Here is a 23,152-nt window from a genome sequence, read left to right on the forward strand (position 1 = left end):
CCCTCAACTCTGCTCCGGGAGGGCTCCCCGGCGCCGGGGCCGCCGGCGGGTCCACGTCCTCTCGGCGCGTTTTCCGGGGGGCCGCGCCGGGCCCCGAGCGAGAAAGGGCCCTCGGCCCCGGGGACCAGGCCGGTCCCCGGGGTTGCCCAACGCCGGCCGATTCTCACGAGCGTTCTGCCCAAACCGATCCCGGTTTGGGCAGAACGCTCGTGAGAATCGGCCGGAAAACGCCCGGCGAACTCGCTTCGGGCGCAGCCCGTCTGCGGGGCCGCCCCCCGCGCCTGGCCCGGGACCCCGCGGGGTCGCGCCCGCGCCCCGCCGGAAAGCCCCCCGCGAGTCCGCCGCGCGCGACGCCGACGCCTCCCGCTCCTCAGCGCCCGGGGCTCCCCTCCCTGGCGCGGGCCGTTGGGGCCGGGCGGGCCCCGAGGCCCGGGCTCCAACCCTCGCCTGCCTCCTCAGCCTTCCGAGTCCGGGGTCCTGTGCCCCGGGGCCTCCCCCTGGGCAACCCTGAGTCCCGCGCCCCGAGGCCCCCGACCGCCCCGGCGCCGACGGTGCCCTTCGCAGCCGCGTCCACGCCTCGGGGCGAGAGAAACCTCCGTTCCCCCGCAGGGGGAAGCCGCAGCCCGGGGCGCCCCAGCCGCCCCCAAAGTCGGAGCACGACACCCAGTCCCAGGCCCTCCTTCAACTCTGCTCCGGGAGGGCTCCCCGGCGCCGGGGCCGCCGGCGGGTCCGCGTCCTCTCGGCGCGTTTTCCGGGGGGCCGCGCCGGGCCCCGAGCGAGAAAGGGCCCTCGGCCCCGGGGACCAGGCCGGTCCCCGGGGCTGCCCAACGCCGGCCGATTCTCACGAGCGTTCTGCCCAAACCGATCCCGGTTTGGGCAGAACGCTCGTGAGAATCGGCCGGAAAACGCCCGGCGAACTCGATTCGGGCGCAGCCCGTCTGCGGGGCCGCCCCCCGCGCCTGGCCCGGGACCCCGCGGGGTCGCGACCGCGCCCCGCCGGAAAGCCCCCCGCGAGTCCGCCGCGCGCGACGCCGACGCCTCCGGCTCCTCAGCGCCCGGGGCTCCCCTCCCTGGCGCGGGCCGGTGGGGCCGGGCGGGCCCCGAGGCCCGGGCTCCAACCCTCGCCTGCCTCCTCAGCCTTCCGAGTCCGGGGTCCTGTGCCCCGGGGCCTCCCCCTGGGCAACCCTGAGTCCAGCGCCCCGAAGCCCCCGACCGCCCCGGCGCCGACGGTGCCCTTCGCAGCCGCGTCCACGCCTCGGGGCGAGAGAAACCTCCGTTCCCCCGCAGGGGGAAGCCGCAGCCCGGGGCGCCCCAGCCGCCCCCAAAGTCGGAGCACGACGCCCGGCCCCAGGCCCTCCCTCAAATCTGCTCCGGGAGGGCTCCCCGGCGCCGGGGCCGCCGGCGGGGCCGCGTCCTCTCGGCGCGTTTTCCGGGGGGCCGCGCCGGGCCCCGAGCGAGAAAGGGCCCTCGGCCCCGGGGACCAGGCCGGTCCCCGGGGCTGCCCAACGCCGGCCGATTCTCACGAGCGTTCTGCCCAAACCGATCCCGGTTTGGGCAGAACGCTCGTGAGAATCGGCCGGAAAACGCCCGGCGAACTCGCATCGGGCGCAGCCCGTCTGCGGGGCCGCCCCCCGCGCCTGGCCCGGGACCCCGCGGGGTCGCGCCCGCGCCCCGCCGGAAAGCCCCCCGCGAGTCCGCCGCGCGCGACGCCGACGCCTCCCGCTCCTCAGCGCCCGGGGCTCCCCTCCCTGGCGCGGGCCGGTGGGGCCGGGCGGGCCCCGAGGCCCGGGCTCCAACCCTCGCCTGCCTCCTCAGCCTTCCGAGTCCGGGGTCCTGTGCCCCGGGGCCTCCCCCTGGGCAACCCTGAGTCCCACGCCCCGAGGCCCCCGACTGCCCCGGCGCCGACGGTGCCCTTCGCAGCCGCGTCCACGCCTCGGGGCGAGAGAAACCTCCGTTCCCCCGCAAGGGGAAGCCGCAGCCCGGGGCGCCCCAGCCGCCCCCAAAGTCGGAGCACGACGCCCGGCCCCAGGCCCTCCCTAAACTCTGCTCCGGGAGGGCTCCCCGGCGCCGGGCCCGCCGGCGGGGCCGCGTCCTCTCGGCGCGTTTTCCGGGGGGCCGCGCCGGGCCCCGAGCGAGAAAGGGCCCTCGGCCCCGGGGACCAGGCCGGTCCCCGGGGCTGCCCAACGCCGGCCGATTCTCACGAGCGTTCTGCCCAAACCGATCCCGGGTTGGGCAGAACGCTCGTGAGAATCGGCCGGAAAACGCCCGGCGAACTCGCTTCGGGCGCAGCCCGTCTGCGGGGCCGCCCCCCGCGCCTGGCCCGGGACCAAGCGGGGTCGCGCCCGCGCCCCGCCGGAAAGCCCCCCGCGAGTCCGCCGCGCGCGACGCCGACGCCTCCCGCTCCTCAGCGCCCGGGGCTCCCCTCCCTGGCGCGGGCCGGTGGGGCCGGGCGGGTCCCGAGGCCCGGGCTCCAACCCTCGCCTGCCTCCTCAGCCTTCCGAGTCCGGGGTCCTCTGCCCCGGGGCCTCCCCCGGGCAACCCTGAGTCCCAAGCCCCGAGGCCCCCGACCGCCCCGGCGCCGACGGTGCCCTTCGCAGCCGCGTCCACGCCTCGGGGCGAGAGAAACCTCCGTTCCCCCGCAGGGGGAAGCCGCAGCCCGGGGCGCCCCAGCCGCCCCCAAAGTCGGAGCACGACGCCCGGCCCCAGGCCCTCCCTCAACTCTGCTCCGGGAGGGCTCCCCGGCGCCGGGGCCGCCGGCGGGTCCGCGTCCTCTCGGCGCGTTTTCCGGGGGGCCGCGCCGGGCCCCAACGAGCGAGAAAGGGCCCTCGGCCTTCGGGGACCAGGCCGGTCCCCGGGGCTGCCCAACGCCGGCCGATTCTCACGAGCGTTCTGCCCAAACCGATCCCGGTTTGGGCAGAACGCTCGTGAGAATCGGCCGGAAAACGCCCGGCGAACTCGCTTCGGGCGCAGCCCGTCTGCGGGGCCGCCCCCCGCGCCTGGCCCGGGACCCCGCGGGGTCGCGCCCGCGCCCCGCCGGAAAGCCCCCCGCGAGTCCGCCGCGCGCGACGCCGACGCCTCCCGCTCCTCAGCGCCCGGGGATCCCCTCCCTGGCGCGGGCCGGTGGGGCCGGGCGGGTCCCGAGGCCCGGGCTCCAACCCTCGCCTGCCTCCTCAGCCTTCCGAGTCCGGGGTCCTGTGCCCCGGGGCCTCCCCGTGGGCAACCCTGAGTCCCGCGCCCCGAGGCCCCCGACCGCCCCGGCGCCGACGGTGCCCTTCGCAGCCGCGTCCACGCCTCGGGGCGAGAGAAACCTCCGTTCCCCCGCAGGGGGAAGCCGCAGCCCGGGGCGCCCCAGCCGCCCCCAAAGTCGGAGCACGACGCCCGGCCCCAGGCCCTCACTCAACTCTGCTCCGGGAGGGCTCCCCGGCGCCGGGGCCGCCGGCGGGTCCGCGTTCTCTCGGCTCGTTTTCCGGGGGGCCGCGCCGGGCCCCGAGCGAGAAAGGGCCCTCGGCCCCGGGGACCAGGCCGGTCCCCGGGGCTGCCCAACGCCGGCCGATTCTCACGAGCGTTCTGCCCAAACCGATCCCGGTTTGGGCAGAACGCTCGTGAGAATCAGCCGGAAAACGCCCGGCGAACTCGCTTCGGGCGCAGCCCGTCTGCGGGGCCGCCCCCCGCGCCTGGCCCGGGACCCCGCGGGGTCGCGCCCGCGCCCCGCCGGAAAGCCCCCCGCGAGTCCTCCGCGCGCGACGCCGACGCCTCCCGCTCCTCAGCGCCCGGGGCTCCCCTACCTGGCGCGGGCCGGTGGGGCCGGGCGGGCCCCGAGGCCCGGGCTCCAACCCTCGCCTGCCTCCTCAGCCTTACGAGTCCGGGGTCCTGTGCCCCGGGGCCTCCCCCGGGCAACCCTGAGTCCCGCGCCCCGAGGCCCCCGACCGCCCCGGCGCCGACGGTGCCCTTCGCCGCCGCGTCCACGCCTCGGGGCGAGAGAAACCTCCGTTCCCCGGCAGGGGGAAGCCGCAGCCCGGGGCGCCCCAGCCGCCCCCAAAGTCGGAGTACGACGCCCGGCCGCAGGCCCTCCCTCAACTCTGCTCCGGGAGGGCTCCCCGGCGCCGAGGCCGCCGGCGGGTCCGCGTCCTCTCGGCGCGTTTTCCGGGGGGCCGCGCCGGGCCCCAACGAGCGAGAAAGGGCCCTCGGCCTTCGGGGACCAGGCCGGTCCCCGGGGCTGCCCAACGCCGGCCGATTCTCACGAGCGTTCTGCCCAAACCGATCCCGGTTTGCGCAGAACGCTCGTGAGAATCGGCCGGAAAACGCCCGGCGAACTCGCTTCGGGCGCAGCCCGTCTGCGGGGCCGCCCCCCGCGCCTGGCCCGGGACCCCGCGGCTTGGCGCCCGCGCCCTGCCGGAAAGCCACCCGCGAGTCCGCCGCGCGCGACGCCGACGCCTCCCGCTCCTCAGCGCCCGGGGATCCCCTCCCTGGCGCGGGCCGGTGGGGCCGGGCGGGCCCCGAGGCCCGGGCTCCAACCCACGCCTGCCTCCTCAGCCTTCCGAGTCCGGGGTCCTCTGCCCCGGGGCCTCCCCCGGGCAACCCTGAGTCCCAAGCCCCGAGGCCCCCGACCGCCCCGGCGCCGACGATGCCCTTCGCAGCCGCGTCCACGCCTCGGGGCGAGAGAAACCTCCGTTCCCCCGCAGGGGGAAGCCGCAGCCCGGGGCGCCCCAGCCGCCCCCAAAGTCGGAGCACGACGCCCGGCCCCAGGGACTCCCTCAACTCTGCTCCGGGAGGGCTCGCCGGCGCCGGGGCCGCCGGCGGGTCCGCGTCCTCTCGGCGCGTTTTCCTGGGGGCCGCGCCGGACCCCGAGCGAGAAAGGGCCCTCGGCCCCGGGGACCAGGCCGGTCCCCGGGGCTGCCCAACGCCGGCCGATTCTCACGAGCGTTCTGCCCAAACCGATCCCGGTTTGGGCAGAACGCTCGTGAGAATCGGCCGGAAAACGCCCGGCGAACTCGATTCGGGCGCAGCCCGTCTGCGGGGCCGCCCCCCGCGCCTGGCCCGGGACCCCGCGGGGTCGCGACCGCGCCCCGCCGGAAAGCCCCCCGCGAGTCCGCCGCGCGCGACGCCGACGCCTCCGGCTCCTCAGCGCCCGGGGCTCCCCTCCCTGGCGCGGGCCGGTGGGGCCGGGCGGGCCCCGAGGCCCGGGCTCCAACCCTCGCCTGCCTCCTCAGCCTTCCGAGTCCGGGGTCCTGTGCCCCGGGGCCTCCCCCTGGGCAACCCTGAGTCCAGCGCCCCGAAGCCCCCGACCGCCCCGGCGCCGACGGTGCCCTTCGCAGCCGCGTCCACGCCTCGGGGCGAGAGAAACCTCCGTTCCCCCGCAGGGGGAAGCCGCAGCCCGGGGCGCCCCAGCCGCCCCCAAAGTCGGAGCACGACGCCCGGCCCCAGGCCCTCCCTCAAATCTGCTCCGGGAGGGCTCCCCGGCGCCGGGGCCGCCGGCGGGGCCGCGTCCTCTCGGCGCGTTTTCCGGGGGGCCGCGCCGGGCCCCGAGCGAGAAAGGGCCCTCGGCCCCGGGGACCAGGCCGGTCCCCGGGGCTGCCCAACGCCGGCCGATTCTCACGAGCGTTCTGCCCAAACCGATCCCGGTTTGGGCAGAACGCTCGTGAGAATCGGCCGGAAAACGCCCGGCGAACTCGCATCGGGCGCAGCCCGTCTGCGGGGCCGCCCCCCGCGCCTGGCCCGGGACCCCGCGGGGTCGCGCCCGCGCCCCGCCGGAAAGCCCCCCGCGAGTCCGCCCCGCGCGACGCCGACGCCTCCCGCTCCTCAGCGCCCGGGGCTCCCCTCCCTGGCGCGGGCCGGTGGGGCCGGGCGGGCCCCGAGGCCCGGGCTCCAACCCTCGCCTGCCTCCTCAGCCTTCCGAGTCCGGGGTCCTGTGCCCCGGGGCCTCCCCCTGGGCAACCCTGAGTCCCGCGCCCCGAGGCCCCCGACTGCCCCGGCGCCGACGGTGCCCTTCGCAGCCGCGTCCACGCCTCGGGGCGAGAGAAACCTCCGTTCCCCCGCAAGGGGAAGCCGCAGCCCGGGGCGCCCCAGCCGCCCCCAAAGTCGGAGCACGACGCCCGGCCCCAGGCCCTCCCTAAACTCTGCTCCGGGAGGGCTCCCCGGCGCCGGGCCCGCCGGCGGGGCCGCGTCCTCTCGGCGCGTTTTCCGGGGGGCCGCGCCGGGCCCCGAGCGAGAAAGGGCCCTCGGCCCCGGGGACCAGGCCGGTCCCCGGGGCTGCCCAACGCCGGCCGATTCTCACGAGCGTTCTGCCCAAACCGATCCCGGGTTGGGCAGAACGCTCGTGAGAATCGGCCGGAAAACGCCCGGCGAACTCGCTTCGGGCGCAGCCCGTCTGCGGGGCCGCCCCCCGCGCCTGGCCCGGGACCCCGCGGGGTCGCGCCCGCGCTCCGCCGGAAAGCCCCCCGCGAGTCCGCCGCGCGCGACGCCGACGCCTCCCGCTCCTCAGCGCCCGGGGCTCCCCTCCCTGGCGCGGGCCGGTGGGGCCGGGCGGGTCCCGAGGCCCGGGCTCCAACCCTCGCCTGCCTCCTCAGCCTTCCGAGTCCGGGGTCCTGTGCCCCGGGGCCTCCCCGTGGGCAACCCTGAGTCCCGCGCCCCGAGGACCCCGACCGCCCCGGCGCCGACGGTGCCCTTCGCAGCCGCGTCCACGCCTCGGGGCGAGAGAAACCTCCGTTCCCCCGCAGGGGGAAGCCGCAGCCCGGGGCGCCCCAGCCGCCCCCAAAGTCGGAGCACGACGCCCGGCCCCAGGCCCTCCCTCAACTCTGCTCCGGGAGGGCTCCCCGGCGCCGGGGACGCCGGCGAGGCCACGTCCTCTCGGCGCGTTTTCCGGGGGGCCGCGCCGGGCCCCGAGCGAGAAAGGGCCCTCGGCCCCGGGGACCAGGCCGGTCCCCGGGGCTGCCCAACGCCGGCCGATTCTCACGAGCGTTCTGCCCAAACCGATCCCGGTTTAGGCAGAACGCTCGTGAGAATCGGCCGGAAAACGCCCGGCGAACTCGCTTCGGGCGCAGCCCGTCTGCGGGGCCGCCCCCCGCGCCTGGCCCGGGACCCCGTGGGGTTGCGCCCGCGACCCGCCGGAAAGCCCCCCGCGAGTCCTCCGCGCGCGACGCCGACGCCTCCCGCTCCTCAGCGCCCGGGGCTCCCCTACCTGGCGCGGGCCGGTGGGGCCGGGCGGGCCCCGAGGCCCGGGCTCCAACCCTCGCCTGCCTCCTCAGCCTTCCGAGTCCGGGGTCCTGTGCCCCGGGGCCTCCCCCGGGCAACCCTGAGTCCCGCTCCCCGAGGCCCCCGACCGCCCCGGCGCCGACGGTGCCCTTCGCCGCCGCGTCCACGCCTCGGGGCGAGAGAAACCTCCGTTCCCCCGCAGGGGGAAGCCGCAGCCCGGGGCGCCCCAGCCGCCCCCAAAGTCGGAGTACGACGCCCGGCCCCAGGCCCTCACTCAACTCTGCTCCGGGAGGGCTCCCCGGCGCCGGGGCCGCCGGCGGGTCCGCGTCCTCTCGGCGCGTTTTCCGGGGGGCCGCGCCGGGCCCCAACGAGCGAGAAAGGGCCCTCGGCCTTCGGGGACCAGGCCGGTCCCCGGGGCTGCCCAACGCCGGCCGATTCTCACGAGCGTTCTGCCCAAACCGATCCCGGTTTGGGCAGAACGCTCGTGAGAATCGGCCGGAAAACGCCCGGCGAACTCGCTTCGGGCGCAGCCCGTCTGCGGGGCCGCCGACCGCGCCTGGCCCGGGACCCCGCGGGGTGGCGCCCGCGCCCTGCCGGAAAGCCACCCGCGAGTCCGCCGCGCGCGACGCCGACGCCTCCCGCTCCTCAGCGCCCGGGGCTCCCCTCCCTGGCGCGGGCCGGTGGGGCCGGGCGGGCCCCGAGGCCCGGGCTCCAACCCACGCCTGCCTCCTCAGCCTTCCGAGTCCGGGGTCCTCTGCCCCGGGGCCTCCCCCGGGCAACCCTGAGTCCCAAGCCCCGAGGCCCCCGACCGCCCAGGCGCCGACGATGCCCTTCGCAGCCGCGTCCACGCCTCGGGGCGAGAGAAACCTCCGTTCCCCCGCAGGGGGAAGCCGCAGCCCGGGGCGCCCCAGCCGCCCCCAAAGTCGGAGCACGACGCCCGGCCCCAGGCCCTCCCTCAACTCTGCTCCGGGAGGGCTCGCCGGCGCCGGGGCCGCCGGGGGGTCCGCGTCCTCTCGGCGCGTTTTCCGGGGGGCCGCGCCGGGCCCCGAGCGAGAAAGGGCCCTCGGCCCCGGGGACCAGGCCGGTCCCCGGGGCTGCCCAACGCCGGCCGATTCTCACGAGCGTTCTGCCCAAACCGATCCCGGTTTGGGCAGAACGCTCGAGAGAATCGGCCGGAAAACGCCCGGCGAACTCGCTTCGGGCGCAGCCCGTCTGCGGGGCCGTCCCCCGCGCCTGGCCCGGGACCCCGCGGGGTCGCGCCCGCGCCCCGCCGGAAAGCCCCCCGCGAGTCCGCCGCGCGCGACGCCGACGCCTCCCGCTCCTCAGCGCCCGGGGCTCCCCTCCCTGGCGCGGGCCGGTGGGGCCGGGCGGGCCCCGAAGCCCGGGCCCCAACCCTCGCCTGCCTCCTCAGCCTTCCGAGTCCGGGGTCCTGTGCCCCGGGGCCTCCCCCTGGACAACCCTGAGTCCCGCGCCCCGAGGCCCCCGACCGCCCCGGCGCCGACGGTGCCCTTCTCAGCCGCGTCCACGCCTCGGGGCGAGAGAAACCTCCGTTCCCCCGCAGGGGGAAGCCGCAGCCCGGGGCGCCCCAGCCGCCCCCAAAGTCGGAGCACGACGCCCGGCCCCAGGCCCTCCCTCAACTCTGCTCCGGGAGGGCTCCCCGGCGCCGTGGCCGCCGGCGGGTCCGCATCCTCTCGGCGCGTTTTCCGGGGGGCCGCGCCGGGCCCCGAGCGAGAAAGGGCCCTCGGCCCCGGGGACCAGGCCGGTTCCCGGGGCTGCCCAACGCCGGCCGATTCTCACGAGCGTTCTGCCCAAACCGATCCCGGTTTGGGCAGAACGCTCGTGAGAATCGGCCGGAAAACGCCCGGCGAACTCGCTTCGGGCGCAGCCCGTCTGCGGGGCCGCCCCCCGCGCCTGGCCCGGGACCCCGCGGGGTCGCGCCCGCGCCCCGCCCGAAAGCCCCCCGCGAGTCCGCCGCGCGCGACGCCGACGCCTCCCGCTCCTCAGCGCCCGGGGCTCCCCTCCCTGGCGCGGGCCGGTGGGGCCGGGCGGGCCCCGAGGCCCGGGCTCCAACCCTCGCCTGCCTCCTCAGCCTTCCGAGTCCGGGGTCCTGTGCCCCGGGGCCTCCCCCTGGGCAACACTGAGTCCCGCGCCCCGAGGCCCCCGACCGCCCCGGCGCCGACGGTGCCCTTCGCAGCCGCGTCCACGCCTCGGGGCGAGAGAAACCTCCGTTCCCCCGCAGGGGGAAGCCGCAGCCCGGGGCGCCCCAGCCGCCCCCAAAGTCGGAGCACGACGCCCGGCCCCAGGCCCTCCCTCAACTCTGCTCCGGGAGGGCTCCCCGGCGCCGGGGCCGCCGGCGGGTCCGCGTCCTCTCGGCGCGTTTTCCGGGGGGCCGCGCCGGGCCCCGAGCGAGAAAGGGCCCTCGGCCCCGGGGACCAGGCCGGTCCCCGGGGCTGCCCAACGCCGGCCGATTCTCACGAGCGTTCTGCCCAAACCGATCCCGGTTTGGGAAGAACGCTCGTGAGAATCGGCCGGAAAACGCCCGGCGAACTCGCTTCGGGCGCAGCCCGTCTGCGGGGCCGCCCCCCGCGCCTGGCCCGGGACCCCGCGGGGTCGCGCCCGCGCCCCGCCGGAAAGCCCCCCGCGAGTCCGCCGCGCGCGACGCCGACGCCTCCCGCTCCTCAGCGCCCGGGGCTCCCCTCCCTGGCGCGGGCCGGTGGGGCCGGGCGGGCCCCGAGGCCCGGGCTCCAACCCTCGCCTGCCTCCTCAGCCTTCCGAGTCCGGGGTCCTGTGCCCCGGGGCCTCCCCCTGGGCAACCCTGAGTCCCGCGCCCCGAGGCCCCCGACCGCCCCGGCGCCGACGGTGCCCTTCGCAGCCGCGTCCACGCCTCGGGGCGAGAGAAACCTCCGTTCCCCCGCAGGGGGAAGCCGCAGCCCGGGGCGCCCCAGCCGCCCCCAAAGTCGGAGCACGACGCCCGGCCCCAGGCCCTCCCTCAACTCTGCTCCGGGAGGGCTCCCCGGCGCCGGGGCCGCCGGCGGGTCCGAGTCCTCTCGGCGCGTTTTCCGGGGGGCCGCGCCGGGCCCCGAGCGAGAAAGGGCCCTCGGCCCCGGGGACCAGGCCGGTCCCCGGGGCTGCCCAACGCCGGCCGATTCTCACGAGCGTTCTGCCCAAACCGATCCCGGTTTGGGCAGAACGCTCGTGAGAATCGGCCGGAAAACGCCCGGCGAACTCGCTTCGGGCGCAGCCCGTCTGTGGTGCCGCCCCCCGCGCCTGGCCCGGGACCCCGCGGGGTCGCGCCCGCGCCCCGCCGGAAAGCCCCCCGCGAGTCCGCCGCGCACGACGCCGACGCCTCCCGCTCCTCAGCGCCCGGGGCTCCCCTCCCTGGCGCGGGCCGGTGGGGCCGGGCGGGCCCCGAGGCCCGGGCTCCAACCCTCGCCTGCCTCCTCAGCCTTCCGAGTCCGGGGTCCTGTGCCCCGGGGCCTCCCCCTGGGCAACCCTGAGTCCCGCGCCCCGAGGCCCCCGACCGCCCCGGCGCCGACGGTGCCCTTCGCAGCCGCGTCCACGCCTCGGGGCGAGAGAAACCTCCGTTCCCCCGCAGGGGGAAGCCGCAGCCCGGGGCGCCCCAGCCGCCCCCAAAGTCGGAGCACGACGCCCGGCCCCAGGCCCTCCCTCAACTCTGCTCCGGGAGGGCTCCCCGGCGCCGTGGCCGCCGGCGGGTCCGCGTCCTCTCGGCGCGTTTTCCGGGGGGCCGCGCCGGGCCCCGAGCGAGAAAGGGCCCTCGGCCCCGGGGACCAGGCCGGTTCCCGGGGCTGCCCAACGCCGGCCGATTCTCACGAGCGTTCTGCCCAAACCGATCCCGGTTTGGGAAGAACGCTCGTGAGAATCGGCCGGAAAACGCCCGGCGAACTCGCTTCGGGCGCAGCCCGTCTGCGGGGCCGCCCCCCGCGCCTGGCCCGGGACCCCGCGGGGTCGCGCCCGCGCCCCGCCGGAAAGCCCCCCGCGAGTCCGCCGCGCGCGACGCCGACGCCTCCCGCTCCTCAGCGCCCGGGGCTCCCCTCCCTGGCGCGGCCCGGTGGGGCCGGGCGGGCCCCGAGGCCCGGGCTCCAACCCTCGCCTGCCTCCTCAGCCTTCCAATCCGGAGTCCTGTGCCCCGGGGCCTCCCCCTGGGCAACCCTGAGTCCCGCGCCCCGAGGCCCCCGACCGCCCCGGCGCCGACGGTGCCCTTCGCAGCCGCGTCCACGCCTCGGGGCGAGAGAAACCTCCGTTCCCCCGCAGGGGGAAGCCGCAGCCCGGGGCGCCCCAGCCGCCCCCAAAGTCGGAGCACGACGCCCGGCCCCAGGCCCTCCCTCAACTCTGCTCCGGGAGGGCTCCCCGGCGCCCGGGCCGCCGGCGGGTCCGCGTCCTCTCGGCGCGTTTTCCGGGGGGCCGCGCCGGGCCCCGAGGGAGAAAGGGCCCTCGGCCCCGGAGACCAGGCCGGTCCCCGGGGCTGCCCAACGCCGGCCGATTCTCACGAGCGTTCTGCCCAAACCGATCCCGGTTTGGGCAGAACGCTCGTGAGAATCGGCCGGAAAACGCCCGGCGAACTCGCTTCGGGCACAGCCCGTCTGCGGGGCCGCCCCCCGCGCGTGGCCCGGGACCCCGCGGGGTCGCGCCCGCGCCCCGCCGGAAAGCCCCCCGCGAGTCCGCCGCGCGCGACGCCGACGCCTCCCGCTCCTCAGCGCCCGGGGCTCCCCTCCCTGGCGCGCGCCGGTGGGGCCGGGCGGGCCCCGAGGCCCGAGCTCCAACCCTCGCCTGCCTCCTCAGCCTTCCGAGTCCGGGGTCCTGTGCCCCGGGGCCTCCCCCTGGGCAACCCTGAGTCCCGCGCCCCGAGGCCCCCGACCGCCCCGGCGCCGACGGTGCCCTTCGCAGCCGCGTCCACGCCTCGGGGCGAGAGAAACCTCCGTTCCCCCGCAGGGGGAAGCCGCAGCCCGGGGCGCCCCAGCCGCCCCCAAAGTCGGAGCACGACGCCCGGCCCCAGGCCCTCCCTCAACTCTGCTCCGGGAGGGCTCCCCGGCGCCGGGGCCGCCGGCGGGTCCGCGTCCTCTCGGCGCGTTTTCCGGGGGGCCGCGCCGGGCCCCGAGCGAGAAAGGGCCCTAGGCCCCGGGGACCAGGCCGGTCCCCGGGGCTGCCCAACGCCGGCCGATTCTCACGAGCGTTCTGCCCAAACCGATCCCGGTTTGGGAAGAACGCTCGTGAGAATCGGCCGGAAAACGCCCGGCGAACTCGCTTCGGGCGCAGCCCGTCTGCGGGGCCGCCCCCACGCCTGGCCCGGGACCCCGCGCGGTCGCGCCCGCGCCCCGCCGGAAAGCCCCCCGCGAGTCCGCCGCGTGCGACGCCGACGCCTCCCGCTCCTCAGCGCCCGGGGCTCCCCTCCCTGGCGCGCGCCGGTGGGGCCGGGCGGGCCCCGAGGCCCGGGCTCCAACCCTCGCCTGCCTCCTCAGCCTTCCGAGTCCGGGGTCCTGTGCCCCGGGGCCTCCCCCTGGGCAACCCTGAGTCCCGCGCCCCGAGGCCCCCGACCGCCCCGGCGCCGACGGTGCCCTTCGCAGCCGCGTCCACGCCTCGGGGCGAGAGAAACCTCCGTTCCCCCGCAGGGGGAAGCCGCAGCCCGGGGCGCCCCAGCCGCCCCCAAAGTCGGAGCACGACGCCCGGCCCCAGGCCCTCCCTCAACTCTGCTCCGGGAGGGCTCCCCGGCGCCGGGGCCGCCGGCGGGTCCGCGTCCTCTCGGCGCGTTTTCCGGGGGGCCGCGCCGGGCCCCGAGCGAGAAAGGGCCCTCGGCCCCGGGGACCAGGCCGGTTCCCGGGGCTGCCCAACGCCGGCCGATTCTCACGAGCGTTCTGCCCAAACCGATCCCGGTTTGGGCAGAACGCTCGTGAGAATTGGCCGGAAAACGCCCGGCGAACTCGCTTCGGGCGCAGCCCGTCTGCGGGGCCGCCCCCCGCGCCTGGCCCGGGACCCCGCGGGGTCGCGCCCGCGCCCCGCCGGAAAGCCCCCCGCGAGTCCGCCGCGCGCGACGCCGACGCCTCCCGCTCCTCAGCGCCCGGGGCTCCCCTCCCTGGCGCGGGCCGGTGGGGCCGGGCGGGCCCCGAGGCCCGGGCTCCAACCCTCGCCTGCCTCCTCAGCCTTCCGAGTCCGGGGTCCTGTGCCCCGGGGCCTCCCCCTGATCAACCCTGAGTCCCGCGCCCCGAGGCCCCCGACCGCCCCGGCGCCGACGGTGCCCTTCGCAGCCGCGTCCACGCCTCGGGGCGAGAGAAACCTCCGTTCCCCCGCAGGGGGAAGCCGCAGCCCGGGGCGCCCCAGCCGCCCCCAAAGTCGGAGCACGACGCCCGGCCCCAGGCCCTCCCTCAACTCTGCTCCGGGAGGGCTCCCCGGCGCCGGGGCCGCCGGCGGGTCCGCGTCCTCTCGGCGCGTTTTCCGGGGGGCCGCGCCGGGCCCCGAGCGAGAAAGGGCCCTCGGCCCCGGGGACCAGGCCGGTCCCCGGGGCTGCCCAACGCCGGCCGATTCTCACGAGCGTTCTGCCCAAACCGATCCCGGTTTGGGCAGAACGCTCGTGAGAATCGGCCGGAAAACGCCCGGCGAACTCGCTTCGGGCGCAGCCCGTCTGCGGGGCCGCCCCCCGCGCCTGGCCCGGGACCCCGCGGGGTCGCGCCCGCGCCCCGCCGGAAAGCCCCCCGCGAGTCCGCCGCGCGCGACGCCGACGCCTCCCGCTCCTCAGCGCCCGGGGCTCCCCTCCCTGGCGCGGGCCGGTGGGGCCGGGCGGGCCCCGAGGCCCGGGCTCCAACCCTCGCCTGCCTCCTCAGCCTTCCAATCCGGAGTCCTGTGCCCCGGGGCCTCCCCCTGGGCAACCCTGAGTCCCGCGCCCCGAGGCCCCCGACCGCCCCGGCGCCGACGGTGCCCTTCGCAGCCGCGTCCACGCCTCGGGGCGAGAGAAACCTCCGTTCCCCCGCAGGGGGAAGCCGCAGCCCGGGGCGTCCCAGCCGCCCCCAAAGTCGGAGCACGACGCCCGGCCCCAGGCCCTCCCTCAACTCTGCTCCGGGAGGGCTCCCCGGCGCCGGGGCCGCCGGCGGGTCCGCGTCCTCTCGGCGCGTTTTCCGGGGGGCCGCGCCGGGCCCCGAGGGAGAAAGGGCCCTCGGCCCCGGAGACCAGGCCGGTCCCCGGGGCTGCCCAACGCCGGCCGATTCTCACGAGCGTTCTGCCCAAACCGATCCCGGTTTGGGCAGAACGCTCATGAGAATCGGCCGGAAAACGCCCGGCGAACTCGCTTCGGGCGCAGCCCGTCTGCGGGGCCGCCCCCCGCGCCTGGCCCGGGACCCCGCGGGGTCGCGCCCGCGCCCCGCCGGAAAGCCCCCCGCGAGTCCGCCGCGCGCGACGCCGACGCCTCCCGCTCCTCAGCGCCCGGGGCTCCCCTCCCTGGCGCGCGCCGGTGGGGCCGGGCGGGCCCCGAGGCCCGGGCTCCAACCCTCGCCTGCCTCCTCAGCCTTCCGAGTCCGGGGTCCTGTGCCCCGGGGCCTCCCCCTGGGCAACCCTGAGTCCCGCGCCCCGAGGCCCCCGACCGCCCCGGCGCCGACGGTGCCCTTCGCAGCCGCGTCCACGCCTCGGGGCGAGAGAAACCTCCGTTCCCCCGCAGGGGGAAGCCGCAGCCCGGGGCGCCCCAGCCGCCCCCAAAGTCGGAGCACGACGCCCGGCCCCAGGCCCTCCCTCAACTCTGCTCCGGGAGGGCTCCCCGGCGCCGGGGCCGCCGGCGGGTCCGCGTCCTCTCGGCGCGTTTTCCGGGGGGCCGCGCCGGGCCCCGAGCGAGAAAGGGCCCTCGGCCCCGGGGACCAGGCCGGTCCCCGGGGCTGCCCAACGCCGGCCGATTCTCACGAGCGTTCTGCCCAAACCGATCCCGGTTTGGGCAGAACGCTCGTGAGAATCGGCCGGAAAACGCCCGGCGAACTCGCTTCGGGCGCAGCCCGTCTGCGGGGCCGCCCCCCGCGCCTGGCCCGGGACCCCGCGGGGTCGCGCCCGCGCCCCGCCGGAAAGCCCCCCGCGAGTCCGCCGCGCGCGACGCCGACGCCTCCCGCTCCTCAGCGCCCGGGGCTCCCCTCCCTGGCGCGGGCCGGTGGGGCCGGGCGGGCCCCGAGGCCCGGGCTCCAACCCTCGCCTGCCTCCTCAGCCTTCCGAGTCCGGGGTCCTGTGCCCCGGGGCCTCCCCCTGGGCAACCCTGAGTCCCGCGCCCCGAGGCCCCCGACCGCCCCGGCGCCGACGGTGCCCTTCGCAGCCGCGTCCACGCCTCGGGGCGAGAGAAACCTCCGTTCCCCCGCAGGGGGAAGCCGCAGCCCGGGGCGCCCCAGCCGCCCCCAAAGTCGGAGCACGACGCCCGGCCCCAGGCCCTCCCTCAACTCTGCTCCGGGAGGGCTCCCCGGCGCCGGGGCCGCCGGCGGGTCCGCGTCCTCTCGGCGCGTTTTCCGGGGGGCCGCGCCGGGCCCCGAGCGAGAAAGGGCCCTCGGCCCCGGGGACCAGGCCGGTCCCCGGGGCTGCCCAACGCCGGCCGATTCTCACGAGCGTTCTGCCCAAACCGATCCCGGTTTGGGCAGAACGCTCGTGAGAATCGGCCGGAAAACGCCCGGCGAACTCGCTTCGGGCGCAGCCCGTCTGCGGGGCCGCCCCCCGCGCCTGGCCCGGGACCCCGCGGGGTCGCGCCCGCGCCCCGCCGGAAAGCCCCCCGCGAGTCCGCCGCGCGCGACGCCGACGCCTCCCGCTCCTCAGCGCCCGGGGCTCCCCTCCCTGGCGCGGGCCGGTGGGGCCGGGCGGGCCCCGAGGCCCGGGCTCCAACCCTCGCCTGCCTCCTCAGCCTTCCGAGTCCGGGGTCCTGTGCCCCGGGGCCTCCCCCTGGGCAACCCTGAGTCCCGCGCCCCGAGGCCCCCGACCGCCCCGGCGCCGACGGTGCCCTTCGCAGCCGCGTCCACGCCTCGGGGCGAGAGAAACCTCCGTTCCCCCGCAGGGGGAAGCCGCAGCCCGGGGCGCCCCAGCCGCCCCCAAAGTCGGAGCACGACGCCCGGCCCCAGGCCCTCCCTCAACTCTGCTCTGGGAGGGCTCCCCGGCGCCGGGGCCGCCGGCGGGTCCGCGTCCTCTCGGCGCGTTTTCCGGGGGGCCGCGCCGGGCCCCGAGCGAGAAAGGGCCCTCGGCCCCGGGGACCAGGCCGGTCCCCGGGGCTGCCCAACGCCGGCCGATTCTCACGAGCGTTCTGCCCAAACCGATCCCGGTTTGGGCAGAACGCTCGTGAGAATCGGGAGGAAAACGCCCGGCGAACTCGCTTCGGGCGCAGCCCGTCTGCGGGGCCGCCCCCCGCGCCTGGCCCGGGACCCCACGGGGTCGCGCCCGCGCCCCGCCGGAAAGCCCCCCGCGAGTCCGCCGCGCGCGACGCCGACGCCTCCCGCTCCTCAGCGCCCGGGTCTCCCCTCCCTGGCGCGCGCCGGTGGGGCCGGGCGGGCCCCGAGGCCCGGGCTCCAACCCTCGCCTGCCTCCTCAGCCTTCCGAGTCCGGGGTCCTGTGCCCCGGGGCCTCCCCCTTGGCAATCCTGAGTCCCGCGCCCCGAGGCCCCCGACCGCCCCGGCGCCGACGGTGCCCTTCGCAGCCGCGTCCACGCCTCGGGGCGAGAGAAACCTCCGTTCCCCCGCAGGGGGAAGCCGCAGCCCGGGGCGCCCCAGCCGCCCCCAAAGTCGGAGCACGACGCCCGGCCCCAGGCCCTCCCTCAACTCTGCTCCGGGAGGGCTCCCCGGCGCCGGGGCCGCCGGCGGGTCCGCGTCCTCTCGGCGCGTTTTCCGGGGGGCCGCGCCGGGCCCCGAGCGAGAAAGGGCCCTCGGCCCCGGGGACCAGGCCGGTCCCCGGGGCTGCCCAACGCCGGCCGATTCTCACGAGCGTTCTGCCCAAACCGATCCCGGTTTGGGCAGAACGCTCGTGAGAATCGGCCGGAAAACGCCCGGCGAACTCGCTTCGGGCGCAGCCCGTCTGCGGGGCCGCCCCCCGCGCCTGGCCCGGGACCCCGCGGGGTCGCGCCCGCGCCCCACCGGAAAGCCCCCCGCGAGTCCGCCGCGCGCGACGCCGACGCCTCCCGCTCCTCAGCGCCCGGGGCTCCCCTCCCTGGCGCGGGCCGGTGGGGCCGGGCGGGCCCCGAGGCCCGGGCTCCAACCCTCGCCTGCCTCCTCAGCCTTCCAATCCGGAGTCCTGTGCCCCGGGGCCTCCCCCTGGGCAACCCTGAGTCCCGCGCCCCGAGGCCCCCGACCGCCCCGGCGCCGACGGTGCCCTTCGCAGCCGCGTCCACGCCTCGGGGCGAGAGAAACCTCCGTTCCCCCGCAGGGGGAAGCCGCAGCCCGGGGTGCCCCAGCCGCCCCCAAAGTCGGAGCACGACGCCCGGCCCCAGGCCCTCCCTCAACTCTGCTCCGGGAGGGCTCCCCGGCGCCGGGGCCGCCGGCGGGTCCGCGTCCTCTCGGCGCGTTTTCCGGGGGGCCGCGCCGGGCCCCGAGGGAGAAAGGGCCCTCGGCCCCGGAGACCAAGCCGGTCCCCGGGGCTGCCCAACGCCGGCCGATTCTCACGAGCGTTCTGCCCAAACCGATCCCGGTTTGGGCAGAACGCTCGTGAGAATCGGCCGGAAAACGCCCGGCGAACTCGCTTCGGGCGCAGCCCGTCTGCGGGGCCGCCCCCCGCGCGTGGCCCGGGACCCCGCGGGGTCGCGCCCGCGCCCCGCCGGAAAGCCCCCCGCGAGTCCGCCGCGCGCGACGCCGACGCCTCCCGCTCCTCAGCGCCCGGGGCTCCCCTCCCTGGCGCGCGCCGGTGGGGCCGGGCGGGCCCCGAGGCCCGGGCTCCAACCCTCGCCTGCCTCCTCAGCCTTCCGAGTCCGGGGTCCTGTGCCCCGGGGCCTCCCCCTGGGCAACCCTGAGTCCCGCGCCCCGAGGCCCCCGACCGCCCCGGCGCCGACGGTGCCCTTCGCAGCCGCGTCCACGCCTCGGGGCGAGAGAAACCTCCGTTCCCCCGCAGGGGGAAGCCGCAGCCCGGGGCGCCCCAGCCGCCCCCAAAGTCGGAGCACGACGCCCGGCCCCAGGCCCTCCCTCAACTCTGCTCCGGGAGGGCTCCCCGGCGCCGGGGCCGCCGGCGGGTCCGCGTCCTCTCGGCGCGTTTTCCGGGGGGCCGCGCCGGGCCCCGAGCGAGAAAGGGTCCTCGGCCCCGGGGACCAGGCCGGTTCCCGGGGCTGCCCAACGCCGGCCGATTCTCACGAGCGTTCTGCCCAAACCGATCCCGGTTTGGGCAGAACGCTCGTGAGAATCGGCCGGAAAACGCCCGGCGAACTCGCTTCGGGCGCAGCCCGTCTGCGGGGCCGCCCCCCGCGCCTGGCCCGGGACCCCGCGGGGTCGCGCCCGCGCCCCGCCGGAAAGCCCCCCGCGAGTCCGCCGCGCGCGACGCCGACGCCTCCCGCTCCTCAGCGCCCGGGGCTCCCCTCCCTGGCGCGGGCCGGTGGGGCCGGGCGGGCCCCGAGGCCCGGGCTCCAACCCTCGCCTGCCTCCTCAGCCTTCCGAGTCCGGGGTCCTGTGCCCCGGGGCCTCCCCCTGGGCAACCCTGAGTCCCGCGCCCCGAGGCCCCCGACCGCCCCGGCGCCGACGGTGCCCTTCGCAGCCGCGTCCACGCCTCGGGGCGAGAGAAACCTCCGTTCCCCCGCAGGGGGAAGCCGCAGCCCGGGGCGCCCCAGCCGCCCCCAAAGTCGGAGCACGACGCCCGGCCCCAGGCCCTCCCTCAACTCTGCTCCGGGAGGGCTCCCCGGCGCCGTGGCCGCCGGCGGGTCCGCGTCCTCTCGGCGCGTTTTCCGGGGGGCCGCGCCGGGCCCCGAGCGAGAAAGGGCCCTCGGCCCCGGGGACCAGGCCGGTTCCCGGGGCTGCCCAACGCCGGCCGATTCTCACGAGCGTTCTGCCCAAACCGATCCCGGTTTGGGAAGAACGCTCGTGAGAATCGGCCGGAAAACGCCCGGCGAACTCGCTTCGGGCGCAGCCCGTCTGCGGGGCCGCCCCCCGCGCCTGGCCCGGGACCCCGCGGGGTCGCGCCCGCGCCCCGCCGGAAAGCCCCCCGCGAGTCCGCCGCGCGCGACGCCGACGCCTCCCGCTCCTCAGCGCCCGGGGCTCCCCTCCCTGGCGCGGCCCGGTGGGGCCGGGCGGGCCCCGAGGCCCGGGCTCCAACCCTCGCCTGCCTCCTCAGCCTTCCAATCCGGAGTCCTGTGCCCCGGGGCCTCCCCCTGGGCAACCCTGAGTCCCGCGCCCCGAGGCCCCCGACCGCCCCGGCGCCGACGGTGCCCTTCGCAGCCGCGTCCACGCCTCGGGGCGAGAGAAACCTCCGTTCCCCCGCAGGGGGAAGCCGCAGCCCGGGGCGCCCCAGCCGCCCCCAAAGTCGGAGCACGACGCCCGGCCCCAGGCCCTCCCTCAACTCTGCTCCGGGAGGGCTCCCCGGCGCCGGGGCCGCCGGCGGGTCCGCGTCCTCTCGGCGCGTTTTCCGGGGGGCCGCGCCGGGCCCCGAGGGAGAAAGGGCCCTCGGCCCCGGAGACCAGGCCGGTCCCCGGGGCTGCCCAACGCCGGCCGATTCTCACGAGCGTTCTGCCCAAACCGATCCCGGTTTGGGCAGAACGCTCGTGAGAATCGGCCGGAAAACGCCCGGCGAACTCGCTTCGGGCACAGCCCGTCTGCGGGGCCGCCCCCCGCGCGTGGCCCGGGACCCCGCGGGGTCGCGCCCGCGCCCCGCCGGAAAGCCCCCCGCGAGTCCGCCGCGCGCGACGCCGACGCCTCCCGCTCCTCAGCGCCCGGGGCTCCCCTCCCTGGCGCGCGCCGGTGGGGCCGGGCGGGCCCCGAGGCCCGAGCTCCAACCCTCGCCTGCCTCCTCAGCCTTCCGAGTCCGGGGTCCTGTGCCCCGGGGCCTCCCCCTGGGCAACCCTGAGTCCCGCGCCCCGAGGCCCCCGACCGCCCCGGCGCCGACGGTGCCCTTCGCAGCCGCGTCCACGCCTCGGGGCGAGAGAAACCTCCGTTCCCCCGCAGGGGGAAGCCGCAGCCCGGGGCGCCCCAGCCGCCCCCAAAGTCGGAGCACGACGCCCGGCCCCAGGCCCTCCCTCAACTCTGCTCCGGGAGGGCTCCCCGGCGCCGGGGCCGCCGGCGGGTCCGCGTCCTCTCGGCGCGTTTTCCGGGGGGCCGCGCCGGGCCCCGAGCGAGAAAGGGCCCTAGGCCCCGGGGACCAGGCCGGTCCCCGGGGCTGCCCAACGCCGGCCGATTCTCACGAGCGTTCTGCCCAAACCGATCCCGGTTTGGGAAGAACGCTCGTGAGAATCGGCCGGAAAACGCCCGGCGAACTCGCTTCGGGCGCAGCCCGTCTGCGGGGCCGCCCCCACGCCTGGCCCGGGACCCCGCGCGGTCGCGCCCGCGCCCCGCCGGAAAGCCCCCCGCGAGTCCGCCGCGCGCGACGCCGACGCCTCCCGCTCCTCAGCGCCCGGGGCTCCCCTCCCTGGCGCGGGCCGGTGGGGCCGGGCGGGCCCCGAGACCCGGGCTCCAACCCTCGCCTGCCTCCTCAGCCTTCCGAGTCCGGGGTCCTGTGCCCCGGGGCCTCCCCCTGGGCAACCCTGAGTCCCGCGCCCCGAGGCCCCCGACCGCCCCGGCGCCGACGGTGCCCTTCGCAGCCGCGTCCACGCCTCGGGGCGAGAGAAACCTCCGTTCCCCCGCAGGGGGAAGCCGCAGCCCGGGGCGCCCCAGCCGCCCCCAAAGTCGGAGCACGACGCCCGGCCCCAGGCCCTCCCTCAACTCTGCTCTGGGAGGGCTCCCCGGCGCCGGGGCCGCCGGCGGGTCCGCGTCCTCTCGGCGCGTTTTCCGGGGGGCCGCGCCGGGCCCCGAGCGAGAAAGGGCCCTCGGCCCCGGGGACCAGGCCGGTCCCCGGGGCTGCCCAACGCCGGCCGATTCTCACGAGCGTTCTGCCCAAACCGATCCCGGTTTGGGCAGAACGCTCGTGAGAATCGGGAGGAAAACGCCCGGCGAACTCGCTTCGGGCGCAGCCCGTCTGCGGGGCCGCCCCCCGCGCCTGGCCCGGGACCCCACGGGGTCGCGCCCGCGCCCCGCCGGAAAGCCCCCCGCGAGTCCGCCGCGCGCGACGCCGACGCCTCCCGCTCCTCAGCGCCCGGGTCTCCCCTCCCTGGCGCGCGCCGGTGGGGCCGGGCGGGCCCCGAGGCCCGGGCTCCAACCCTCGCCTGCCTCCTCAGCCTTCCGAGTCCGGGGTCCTGTGCCCCGGGGCCTCCCCCTGGGCAAACCTGCGTCCCGCGCCCCGAGCCGCCCGACCGCCCCGGCGCCGGCGGTGCCCTTCGCAGCCGCGTCCACGCCTCGGGGCGAGAGAAACCTCCGTTCCCCCGCAGGGGGAAGCCGCAGCCCGGGGCGCCCCAGCCGCCCCCAAAGTCGGAGCACGACGCCCGGCCCCAGGCCCTCCCTCAACTCTGCTCCGGGAGTGCTCCCCGGCGCCGGGGCCGCCGGCGGGTCCGCGTCCTCTCGGCGCGTTTTCCGGGTGCCGCGCCGGGCCCCGAGCGAGAAAGGGCCCTCGGCCCCGGGGACCAGGCCGGTCCCCGGGGCTGCCCAACGCCGGCCGATTCTCACGAGCGTTCTGCCCAAACCGATCCCGGTTTGGGCAGAACGCTCGTGAGAATCGGCCGGAAAACGCCCGGCGAACTCGCTTCGGGCGCAGCCCGTCTGCGGGGCCGCCCCCCGCGCCTGGCCCGGGACCCCGCGGGGTCGCGCCCGCACCCCGCCGCAGAGCCCCCGCGAGTCCGCCGCGCGCGACGCCGACGCCTCCCGCTCCTCAGCGCCCGGGGCTCCCTTCCCTGGCGCGGGCCGGTGGTGCCGGGCGGGCCCCGAGGCCCGGGCTCCAACCCTCGCCTGCCTCCTCAGCCTTCCGAGTCCGGGGTCCTGTGCCCCGGGGCCTCCCCCTGGGCAACCCTGAGTGCCGCGCCCCGAGGCCCCCGACCGCCCCGGAGCCGGCGGTGCCCTTCGCAGCCGCGTCCATGCCTCGGGGCGAGAGAAACCTCCGTTCCCCCGCAGGGGGAAGCCGCAGCCCGGGGCGCCCCAGCCGCCACCAAAGTCGGAGCACGACGCCCGGCCCCAGGCCCTCCCTCAACTCTGCTCCGGGAGTGGTCCCCGGCGCCGGGGCCGCCGGCGGGTCCGCGTCCTCTCGGCGTGTTTTCCGGGGTGCCGCGCCGGGCCCCGAGCGAGAAAGGGCCCTCGGCCCCGGGGAACAGGCCGGTCCCCGGGACTGCCCAACGCCGGCCGATTCTCACGAGCGTTCTGCCCAAACCGATCCCGGTTTGGGCAGAACGCTCGTGAGAATCGCCCGGAAAACGCCCGGCGAACCCGCTTCGGGCGCAGCCCGTCTGCGGGGCCGGCCCCCGCGCCTGACCCGGGACCCCGCGGTTTCGCCCCCGCACCCCGCCGGAAAGCCCCCCGCGAGTCTGCCGCACGCGACGCCGACGCCTCCCGCTCCTCAGCGCCCGGGGCTCCCCTCCCTGGCGCGGGCCGGAGGGGCCGGGCGGGCCTCGATGCCCGGGATCCAACCCTCGCCTGCCTCTTCAGCCTTCCGAGTCCGGGGTCCTGTGCCCCAGGGCCTCGCCTGGGCAACCCTGAGTCCCGTGCCCCGAGGCCCCCGACCGCCCCGGCGCCGGCGGTGCCCTTCGCAGCCGCGTCCACGCCTCGGGGCGAGAGAAACCTCCGTTCCCCCGCAGGGGGCAGCCGCAGCCCGGGGCGCCCCAGCCGCCCCCAAAGTCGGAGCACGACGCCCGGCCCCAGGCCCTCCCTCAACTCTGCTCCGGGAGTGCTCCCCGGCGCCGGGGCCGCCGGCGGGTCCGCGTCCTCTCGGCGCGTTTTCCGGGGGGCCGCGCCGGCCCCGAGCGAGA

The sequence above is a fragment of the Martes martes genome, assembly GCF_963455335.1.
Source record: "Martes martes genome assembly, chromosome: 2".
NCBI classification, from domain to species: domain Eukaryota; kingdom Metazoa; phylum Chordata; class Mammalia; order Carnivora; family Mustelidae; genus Martes; species Martes martes.